The sequence below is a fragment of the Diabrotica undecimpunctata genome, chromosome 1 (genome assembly GCF_040954645.1).
Source record: "Diabrotica undecimpunctata isolate CICGRU chromosome 1, icDiaUnde3, whole genome shotgun sequence".
Lineage (NCBI taxonomy): Eukaryota > Metazoa > Arthropoda > Insecta > Coleoptera > Chrysomelidae > Diabrotica > Diabrotica undecimpunctata.
The window spans coordinates 32,871,302-32,883,763 of NC_092803.1; positions in this window are offsets into that span (position 1 = coordinate 32,871,302).

Consider the following 12,462-nt stretch of genomic DNA (forward strand, 5'->3'; position numbering starts at 1 on the left):
CTTAAAGACTCCTATGAAGTTTTTTTAATGTGTCTAGCATTATTCATAGGGCAAGTTCAATGGTTTAAATAATTAGTCCCAGGGATAAACAAATTGAATAACTTTTAAACTATTTGGCCGATCAGGGGGAAATTTCGCACAAATTTAAAGGACGGTAATTCCTCAATGTTGAAATGTATTAATAACAATTTATTTTGTTAATAAAAAAATTAATTAAATTTATAAATTAGTGCAAACATTTTTGCAAATATCTCCGTAAATTATTTATCAATTTTAATTGAAAAAACGGGAAAATAAAGATATTCTTGATATAAAAAAAATGGTATAAATATTGTTTATTTAAATTATAAGGGAAAAAACTTATAGATAAAAAATCAAATTCTGGCCATAAATTATTGTTAAAAAAAACGCAAGGTAAAAATAGGAGTATCTTTTTATCTATTCGTCATCTAGTAACCCCCACCTATGTCTTAAAAGCTTCAGATATCTGCGAAACATTTTGCCGTGAAATCGATGATTTTTGTATAACCAGACTGGGCTAATTATCATTATGACAATTAACCTGTGAACACAATATGGGTATAGTAATAGATTTTTATTTAGTTAATTAAATTAGTACAAAGGCACTTTAGAAACAACAAATTTTTATAAAATTATTTTATATATTTATTGTGGTCGTTTACCCTTTATAAAGCCATTATCTTTTTTCTAAAGTCCCGTTTAACCCTCACACGCTCAAAAAATTTAGGGACCAACTTTTAAATACTATTTTTTCACCGTTTTAGTACCCCGCGGAGTTAAAAATTAGGAAAGGGTGTTCCGGTGCATAAATAAATGTTGTTTTTATGCTAACATTTTTCCCGGGAGCTTCGTTTCCGTTCTTTTTTGAGATTTGAGAATAATCAAAGCCGCCTCTACTTTGCATATAATTTTAATATTAAAAGATGTTTTTTCTGTTTCAATCTGTTTGCCGAAATACGTGGGAGAATCAGTTTTGGCACAAGGATCAGCTTTCGGAATTTTATTACAAAGGAGCAAACAGTGCTTGAGTTATTATAGCATTCAGATTTAACACTTTGAAATATTTATTTAGAATTTATTTGCATTTTACTGATAGTTAAATAGTAAACAATGTTTTTCTCTAATACCTTAAAGCTTTCAGAAAATATTTCTGTATTTACAGGTGTAGATGGAGTAGTAATGTATGTATCTAGAAGGAAAGACTTCTCCGCTATTTTGTAACAAAAAGAGCCCACGTTGGCGCGCCACTATAACGAATTTAAAGAAAGGGGCGTCTATCTTAAGGCCAATGTAATAAACAAAGTGGAACTTATTAGTATCAATGTGGTAAATATAAATATGGAAAATAAAAAATTATCAAAACTCATCGACTAAACAAAGGGACTTAATTGATTAAAGTGACTACTAGGATGGAAAACCCAAACTGATGATTAGGAATTAAATTCTGTCCTCTATATTCGGTTTAAGTCTTTTTATAATGTAGTTTCTATACTAATCTAGCTACTTTAAATTCCAAATTTAATGATTTTTTATGCAACATTCAAAACCTTAATCCTCAAATAATTCTTATCACTGAAACATGGTTAATACCAAATGATCTTGACTCTCTTTATAACATTGATATTTATTTCCTTTATAGGTGTGATCGTCGTAGTCGACGTAGAGAAGGAACTTGTATCTACTTGTCTTTAGAAATTACTAATAATTTCTCTGTTACATCTCTTGATATTACTGTCCCTAATATCGAACTTCTTGGCTTAAACATATGTCATAAAAACTCTTTTGTTTTTCAGCTTGTAGGTATTTGTTTATCGGCCTGGTGATTCTAGATTAGCAGATGATGAGTCTCTTATCGCATCACTTGATGAACTGTCTAGGCTAGAGAATCTGATTTTTATTGGAGACTTTAATTTTAGAGACATTGGCTTAACAACTTCCAAAAATGTATTTACAGTTTTTGTATTAAATTCTAATTTACATCAATTCATAACGGAGCCGACTCGTTTCAGAATCAATAATTTACCGTCTATTTTGGACTTGATATTCTCTAATGATCCCCGTTTATTAACACATCCCCTAATAAACTCTCCAGTAGGTAACCTAGATCATGCAATCATGACGTTTCATATTCAGTTTAACTCACAGTACTGTACTCCTAATCCTAATGTTAATAAAACGGTATATGAAATAATTGATTTTGAAAAAGCAAATCGCCAACTGCTGATATTGATTGGAATGATGTTTTCGGCGACATAAGTAATCCAGTTATATTCTGGGATAAGTTCTAACACATTGTTAATTTCTGCAAAAACCAAAATTTTTTTAAAAACCATACACAAAAATAACATTAAACCTTGGATTAATGGGGAATTAATATATCTGATCAAATATAAAAGAAAGTTGGGGAACAAATATAGACGTACAAATCGCATAGAGCATTTACTAATTCATCGGACGTTGCCAAAGATTTAAAGAAGTCTCTGCATGAAGCTCGTGTTGCCTACGAAGAGAGTATAGCCATTAGTAATAACTATAAAAAATTGTACAGTATATTAGATCTTCGTTGACAACAAAAGTTTCTATAACTTTACTGAAAAATGATAATGGGGATATATCCCAAAGTAACTATGAGAATGCCGAAGTCCTCGCCAGTACTTTCTCTAAGGTTTTCTCTGTCGAACCGACTAATCATCAGTTGCCTAATATTACTTCGTCACAAGTTTCTTTTTCCCTTGAGAATATAATCATTACTCCTGAAAAAGTTAAAAATCATCTTCAAAGCCTAAAAAATAAATCGTCTCCTGGTCTCGACTTAATATCTTCTTTATTTTTAAAGAAAGCTTGATGCTTTAGCTTACCCACTATATGTGAATCGGTCATTTTAAAAACCACATATATCCACATTTTATCAAAAATAACTTTTCAACCTTATCATGTAGTTTGTACCAGCCTCTATCACTTCGTGAACAAATCACACTAATCCCATCCTTAGTTAGCATTCCAAATAATTCAGTTCCATTCCAAGCATTCCAAAAATATTCAGTTCATTTGAAAATCCCATATATCCGGGATATATGTTGTTTTTTAAATGACCTGTTAGGAAGCGCGTTCATCGTAATGTTAACATGACTATTTAAAAGCAACAATAATTCTGTGAAAATGGATATCGTGAATCAAAAGAAAGACGTAAAAAGGATGTAAAAAATGTTACCTTCAAGTGTGAAATAGTTAAAAAAGCTCGAGTGCAGGGTATAGAGTATATAAATTATAAAGGAAATAGGGTTCCCAAAATCGAACAAGGCAAAAGTTGCAAGTAAGTATTTCTTATTGCATAGCCTCAAACAGTCGATTATAAAATGTTACATTTAGATGCTGAAAGAAGTGTATTGCTCAACACTCAAATGAAATAAAGTTAGAAGTGTATGCAAAATTTAGAGGATTTACCACAAAAGATGAAGAAGATACGTATTTACAAAATCTTATTACACCTATAAAACTGTTGTTCCGAGGCGTCCAGTAAAGGGAGAAAATGTAAAAGAAAACCTCACTGCTCCTCATATACATATTCAATATTGTTTTCTTCTGGCAGAAAATATGTGTGTAAAGAAGCTTTTGTGAAATTACACGGGATAACAGACAACAGAGTACGTCGTATTTGTAACTTATTAGTTATTGGTAAATCACCAAAAGATTTACGTGGCAAAAGAACGCCAGCTATTGCCAAGCCTGTTTCTACTATTATAAAAATTTGAGAACACATCGAGTCTTTTCCCAGAAAAAAAGGGCATTATACCAGTGGAGAATATAAATATTTAAATAAAAAATGAAATGTGAAAATCATGCTAAATATAAATTTTACTTAAAAGTGTTCAAGCAGAATTATAATTTTTTATTTGGGAGGCCACAAGTGGATACGTGCTGTAAATGTGAAGAGTTAGACTTAAAACTCAAATCAAAAACCCTCAATGAAACTGCAAAACTTGTAGCTATAGCACAAAAAATGGTCTTATTGGGTAGAGCAAAAAAATTTTACAATAAAATGAAAGAAATCACAGAACTATGTCAAAATGATCGTTCTGTTGGAGATATTTGTGTAGATTATATGCAAAATCTGATACCCCCGTGCATTCCAGTACAGGAAACTTTTTACCTGCAACAATTAATTATCAACGTATTTAATATAGGGTAAGAGCACCAGTTATTGGCCTCTTAAAGAGAGCACGTCGATATATCTATGAAATGTTTTGTCACTGCGGCCTATTGTAACTATTTTTAACACCATGGAATTTTATTATTATTTCTACATATTGCAAAATTTTATTACGTTAATATTTCATGTATTAAAATATTTTATATGTGTTCTTTTGTAAACGTGCAAATGAGCCAGTTATTGGCCACCCTGTTCCAGTTATTGACACCATATGTGTTAGTGATTGGCCATCATTTTTTAAAGAGATATTTTACCAAATAATTCGTAAGTTAAAATAGACAGATAGGTAGGTGTTTGGGTAAGCAAGAATTTTGTGATCAGTGTGGACACAAAAAAAAGCACATGTCAAAGTAAACTTTTATTTTTTATTTTGGCAAGATTCGCAAACATATACTTGATCTGTGTCGCCATAGAATCTTGCAAGTTACATGATATGTTCTAAGACACATTTGGCATCTAATGCCTTCTTTACACTCTGTAATATTTAGTACACATAGATAACACCCACCTTTAGTAACTTTTTGGTTTTTAAAATGTGATGGAATGTTTGATACCAAGTTTTTATTTTTAAAACGCGGAAGAACGTTTGATACCAAGTTTCGATTTTCAAAGTGTGAAGAAATATTTGATAATAAATTATCAGATAGAATTGTACTTTTTGTTGAGGACTGATCTGTATTATCATCATATCATCAAATAATTTTCGTTTGGGTACAATTTTTTTATCAGGGCTTGGAGATTTAGTGTGGGCGAGAAATATTTGCGGAGATAATCTCGAATTCACTTCTGGTGTATGCTTGAAAATGTCAATATTATCTTGGTTATTTACAGAGCTTGATGATTTTGTGAGAATGAGATTCTGGTATAGGAACTTTGACAAATTCAGGTAGTGGTGGCTCAAAAACCTCAATATTGTTACTTCTACTTTCCTGGTTTAAAGGAGAAAACACTTTCAATGCTTTTTCTATCTTTTTTTGATCTTTTTCAATAGGAATGTGAACTTTTACACCTTTTTTTAATTTTGTTGAGGTCATTTCTATGGGTTGTCTACTTTTCTCTTCAGAATTCCCCACGAATTCGGCACAGCACTTAGTATATCATTTGGCAATCTTTTATGGGGATAAATTATCATAGGAGGTAAAATATTGCCTATTGCAGAAAATGTGAACATAACTGTTAAGTTAACCTTTGGGTTATGTTCAATTTCATAGACGTTTTTGGAACCCTTCATAGCCAAAACCTTTTTATTTTTGGGACATAGATAAAAACATGTCTCGTCACCATTGAAGATTCTTGTTGGGTCTTGAAGAACATCTGAAAGTCCTTTTTTATTTAGATAAGATTTTATGTTGCCAAACCATTTGGTAATATCCCTTTGGTTATTGTTTGAACTTGCTGATGTCACTCCCTCTGAAGTCCTTAGCGAAATGTTGGGATTGCGCTTTAGAAATGCTGATAGCCATGTTCTACCTGGTCTATTTTCAACAAATGGATTAACTCTAGGGTTACTCTCTAAAAATGATTTAACGGAGTCCTTAATGTCGTCAACACGAACAGGAAATCCTCTATTTTGACAATGAAAAATCCAGAGTTTCAGTTGTTCCTCTTCATCCTTCGAAAGAAATGGATCTGGTCCATGGGTTATCTTGTAATGAAATTTTTCACTTTGCCGGTAACTTATAGTGGCTCTGGGAATATTAAAAATTCTTGAGGTTTCTCGCTCACTCATACCATCGTTAATTAACTCTAACGCTTTTTTAACATCGTCTTCGGAATACTTTTTTTTATAATTGTTTTCAGATTTAGATCGTTTTGGCATATTTTCTAAAACAATTTATAATAATTAGTTATTGGCCACATATAAAACACTGGTTATTAACATATGTCAATCACTAGATTCTTACAAAATCTAATGTTTCAGTTATTGGCCATCTAGGCCAATAACTGATACATTGATAATTTCATGCATTAGTAGTTGGCCACCTTAAAATTTACGTTATTTGTATAAATAACGTTATATTCGTTATTCAGTTTGGAACAGGACATACACTAGATTCTCACAAAAACATAAAATATAAAGTAGAAAGTAAATTGCAGTTTATAGTACTTACCGACCAACACAAGTTTCTATAGGTAAATAACAAAATTTCGGTTGCAAACTAGCGGCACACAACAGTGTCTCATTCAACATCGAATACTGACTAAAATTTAATGGTAACCTTGAAACTAGATGTGTCATACTCTAGGAGATATGTTGCCAAACTTAAAAAAAGTAGTTAGAATTAACAAAATACCAACATTTTCCTAATTCTAATCAAAACATATTAGTAGGCCAATAACTAGCACATGGCCAACAACTGGTGCATTTACCCTACATGATATAAAAGCTGGAAAAACTTTCTTGTACCTATATCATGAAGGAGTATGAAGGAAATCTCCTAATGAGGTTTGTTCTTTTATTGTTGATTTCATTATGAAACAGAAAATTCTATCTGCAGTGGTAAAACATCTTCATATTTTCATGGATGGATGTCCGGGTCAAAACAAAAACCACACTACGGTAAGAATGTGTTCTGCTTTTGTTCAACTTGGTATATTTCACACCGTGGATCAATACTTTCCTGTTCGTGGACATTCATATACGCTATGTGTGACCGCGATTTTGCTGTTATTAAGCGAAAATTAAAGAAATTTGGCCGAATTTATACACCATTTCAGTATGTGGAACTAGATTTTCATCGAGTCAGAAAAATAATTTTACCGTATTTTTGATTAAAAATAACAGCCTCATAGAGGATTTTAAATGATGGTGGCCTAAATGTTACAAAAAAAGTGCTTATCCGTGAAAACTTCTAGCAGAGATGTAACAAAAGATCAAAAGGAAGCATTCACCATTGCATCGTTCATCCAATTTTCTAACTCTAATACAACAAAAGGATATGTGATCGCACGTGACTTCATAGATGGTTTTACACAACATTCGTTTAAACTTTCAATAACAGATACTGTTTCTGGTTTTCCTGGAGAGAAAGCTTACCCCGACCAAAAAATTTGTATTATTGAACAAGAAAATGATAAATTTATGCAAGCTTAAGCCTTACATAGAAAATGAAGAAGTAGAAGACTGTAAAGAGTTTTATACCGAAATTTTTGACTGGCCTACAACAGCAGTAGAGTACAAAGATGATTAGTAAAATTATTATTTTTTGTATACATTACTGTTTACGACAATTTCTTTCTATTGTTCTATTCAAATATTCTATTGTTTTATTTTAAAATTTTTTCGAAAAATAGTAGTCACTTTAAAAACCACATATATCCATCGACTTTAATGGTGTTTTATGAAAAAAGTATTATGTCAAAATCTGCAACATATGATAGAAAGCATTGCATATATATTATGTACATTAGTACCAAGCCACAATAGTTGGTCTCTCAAACAATATGTTGTGTTAAAACAGTTTTTCTCGTTTTTCTCAAAAGCACTACTACTGGATATATGTGGTTTTTAAAATGACCGATTCATGTGATTATGTCCTTATCATTCACCACACATATTTTGCCTCCTATATGGAAAACCGCATCTGTAACACCGATTTTTAAAAAAGGGAACAAATTGAATGGTAATAACTATCGTCCTATCAGATTAACACCTATAATATCTAAGATAATGGAATCTATTATTGCCGAGACAATTTCAGATTTTCTGAAAAATGAACTGGTTATACCAGAACAGCAGCATGGTTTTGTCAAAGGACGTTCTACAATGACAAATCTTCTCTGGTGTGTCAATGAATGGTCAAGAGCATTAGACAGAAAAGCGCCGATAGACATTATTTACCTCGGTTTTACTAAAGCTTTTGATTAAGTTCCAAAGCGAAAACTATTAGATAAATTGGAACACCTTGGTATCCGTAGTCAATTACTGAGATGGATCGACGCGTATTTAACAGATAGAAAATTTTGTGTTAGAGTTAACACTCTTTCTCATTTGAGAGAACTTTTTTAAGTGGGGTACCGCAAGGATCAGTTTTATGCCCACTTTTATTCATAGCATACTCAAGTGATCTACAATTTTACATTAAATGTAGCAAAGCTTTCTATGCAGATGACACGAAGCTATTTTCCGATCCCTCTGTAAATTTCCAATTACTACAAGATGACCTTAATTGCATATCGGAATGGTGCTCTACTTTAATGCTGCCTCCTAATGTGGACAAATGTGTAGTTCTTCACATGTGCAAAAAGAATCCGTATCTTCCTTACTCTATTAATGGGCGCGTGTCAAAAATAGTGAAATCAATATATCATATAATTAACAATCTAAGTTGGTCGGAACATATTTTGCATATTTCTAAAAAAGCTAACAGTAAATTTTATCTACTAAATAAAACGTTTGCAAAAGTGTTATTTATGAGCTCAGTTCATTTGTATAAACTGTACATTCGTCCAGTTCTGGAATATTGCGGAACTGTTTGGTGTCCGGTATTAGAGCGCGATCGTAATATTATTGAAAACTTACAGCGGCAGTGCTCTAGGATGTCTTTTGGTAGCTCAAAACCTAAGTATACAGAAAGACTGAATATGGCCATTCTCACTACATTTAAAGAACGTCGACTTCGAGGCGATTTAATTATTACGTTTCGGACAGTAAAATACAACTTTGGAAATGTGGGGGATATGTTTATACTAGACAATGACAATCTTCTTCATGGCCACAAACTTAAGTTTAAAAAGGAAACTTTTTTAACAACAACTAGACAATTTTTTCTCTGTAATCGAGTATTCTCGATATAGAATAGCCTTCCGGCTGAGATCGTAGATTCTCCATCTGTCAATATTTTCAAAAATAAACTGGATGAACATTTGCTCCATAGTTAAACATTTATTTTGTACTAAACACTTACTATTACCTATGTTTTTGTATATTGATTTAGTTAGTTCGTGCTTAATGTGTAACTATTGTAATGCAATCATTTAATTGCACATAATATAACATTGAATTCACATGGGCATATGGGTTTTGCGACTCCTGCTCAAATTTATTGTAAAATAAAATAAAATAAAATAAAATAAAATAAATTTTTCATATAATTTCGACATGATAGGAAACAGTGAAAAAGGTCTATATGAAGAAGCTTCTTGGATGTCTTCCTGGTTTTAGTGTCATTATGATTTGTGTCACCTTCCATATCTTTGGTAGGTATGTAACTCAGGCTAAAGGACGCATTTATAAGATGTGTTAATTTTATTCTAGCTTTCCTTGGAAGTTGCTTTAACTCCTCTCCAATGATGAAATCAAATCCAGGAGCTTTCTTTGGGTTTATACTTTATTTTAGTTCCATATATAATTTGAAAAATACCTCAGGTATATTAATTGATGTCGAAAGAAATTTTTCAATAATATGTACTCAGATAGAAGTTTTTTTTACAACATTTTGAATAGCATTTAATAATTTGTTGCAATTTATCACAATTCCAAGTAGAATCATATTTGTTTAAATACTTAATTATTTAAGTACATAAAGTTAGTTTGTAAAATAAACAAATGTTTTACTATAAAATATGAAGATATTGTAAATATAATACTTTCTGGGTTGTTTATAATTTTCTATTAAATGCATATTTTCTAGATAAACATGCATATTTTGGCGTAAAAAACTTTTTATTTGCATATTTGCCTAAAGTCTAGTAATTAACAAAGCTATGTTGTGCAAAGTTGCCATATTTGGGCGCTTTGAGTGCAAAGAACTTTTGTAAATATTTATAAAATACATCAAAATAATTGTTCACTTTAGTATAGTGTATTTTTATGTATGAGAGAGTAATAAAAGAATAAATTATGTATGCAAATCCCTAAACTGTTGATACGGGTGACTCAATGAAAAACATATATTTGTCAACAAGTTTACAGAAGTATATAGGAAATCAATTTTAAATTGAGTATGACCACCAGGTATAAAGGTTGGAGCAGAATAGAATACAATAGTTGTGAGGGTTACTAATCCCTAAATAAGGTTGCCAGTGTCGGAGTGATGGAGGTTAACAGGTACTAATGAATTTGCAAGAAATGTAAGATGTTTATTTTATTGGTTATATATAACCAATAAAAGTTTAATAAGTACCTACCTATTTGCAAAATAAAGTTTAATTCTTTAGGTAAAATAAAACGTTTTATTTTATCTATTTGCAAAATAAAGTTTAATTCTTTGCCTATTTGCAAAATAAAGTTTAATTCTTTAGATTAAATAAAACGTTTTATTTTATCTGAAATGAGTGCATTCCACGAAGTAAGGGTTTCAACAATCAAACATTTAATTCTTTAATTCCAGGAATCTACGACAGTAATTGAATAGATAATTACCTTCTAAACTTATTCCACAGAAAATGTGATAGTGGGTTTTTCCATTTTGTATATAGGAAGGTCCAAGTGGCGTATTTAAAATTCTTAACAGTTCACTAAAAGTAGGTACTTTAGTTGCAAGGTGCAGTTTATTGTGTATACTAGTGTTATGGAAAATTTGAAAGTGCCGTGTAAACGCCAAAAAATTGGTCCTCTAACAGTTAATGAAAAAACATTAATATTTAATTGTTTTAAATCATTTACAGACAAACGTTTATGTGAAGGTGTTAACGAGACCGTTGAGTTAGTTAGCAGTACACTTGGTGTTGTGAAATCTACGATTTACAGAGTTTAAAGAAGAGAAATGTGGCAGTTTTCAAATGCCACGTAATGCTCCAGGGAAACCAAAATTTCAAATAGAATATCATTTTAAAGAAGGACTTCGACAGAAAGTGCATGAATTCTTCTTTAGACACGAATTTCCAACATTGGATAAAGTTCTTGTCTCAGTTCGAGATGATAAGGATTACCCAGAAATGAGTCGAAGTACGTTATGGAAACTTTTAAAAGAAATAGGCTTCCGCTGGAAAAATAATCCCAGAAAGTCTATTTTATTAGAAAGAAGCGATATTGTCATATGGAGAAGACATTTTCTAAGAACCATAAAGGAAATGAGAAACCAAAATAGAAAAATATTTTATCTTGATGAAACATGGATCAACGAGGGTCATACACCAAATAAATTTTGGCAGGATGAAACTGTTACAAGTCAAAGGCACGCTTTTGTAAATAACTTATCTACTGGTTTAAACCCACCATCAGGAAAGGGACGCAGGCTGATAATAGTACACATTGGCAGTTCAGACGGTTTTGTTGAAGGTGGTTTATTAACTTTTGAATCAACTCGTACCGGTGACTACCATGAAGACATGAACGCTGATGTCTTTCAAGAATGGTTCGAACAAATGATAGATCTTCTTCCTAAGAACTGTGTAATAGTAATGGATAATGCAAGTTATCACTCCAGACTTATAGAAGGACTGCCCACAACCAAGTGGTTAAAAAAAGACTTGCAGAATTGGCTGAGTTCAAAAAATATTACGTACCATCCCGGATCTATAAGAAAGGAACTTTATTCGTTGTGTGTCTTGCATAAAGAAAAATTTAAAAAATACGAAATTGATGAAATTGCCAAAAATCGTGGAATGACAGTACTTAGATCCTCACCATATCATTGTGAATTAAACCCGATTGAACTGGTATGGGCACAGATAAAGAGTGAAGTTTCAAGAAAAAATACCACTTTTAAAATTCATGATGTTAAACAGTTGTTTTTGGAGGCCGTAAATAATGTAAAACCTGAAAACTGGGAAAAGGCAGTAAATCACACTATTAAAGAAGAGGAAAAAATGTGGAAGCTGGACAATATTACTGATAAAATGATCGAGCCAGTTATTATAAATCTTGGTTCTGAAAGTTCATCTTCTAAATCTGATTTGGATTTGTAACAAGTAGCTGTAAATTTTATATTAATATTTTTATTCATCTATTTAACATACCTTAGACGGTTTTAAAAACTCTTTTTCTCTTTTGTAATTTTTAAAAATTAAAAAAAATGTGAATTTTTTAAAACCCTTTTTAATGTAGGCCAGTCAGTTCTAATATAGTGTGTGATAAAAGAGGTCACTTTTGTTTACATACACATAACACTTTATAACACTGAAATAATTCATTTATTTTTTACAATTATTCAAAGTAATTTTTCAATTAATCTTGAGCACGCCCATGGAGTGGTCGGAGCTACCAGTTAAAATTATGCTAATTACTCTCTCGTTCATAAAAATAAACTATAGTAATCTACTTAATTATTTTCTTTTGGTAAATTTTC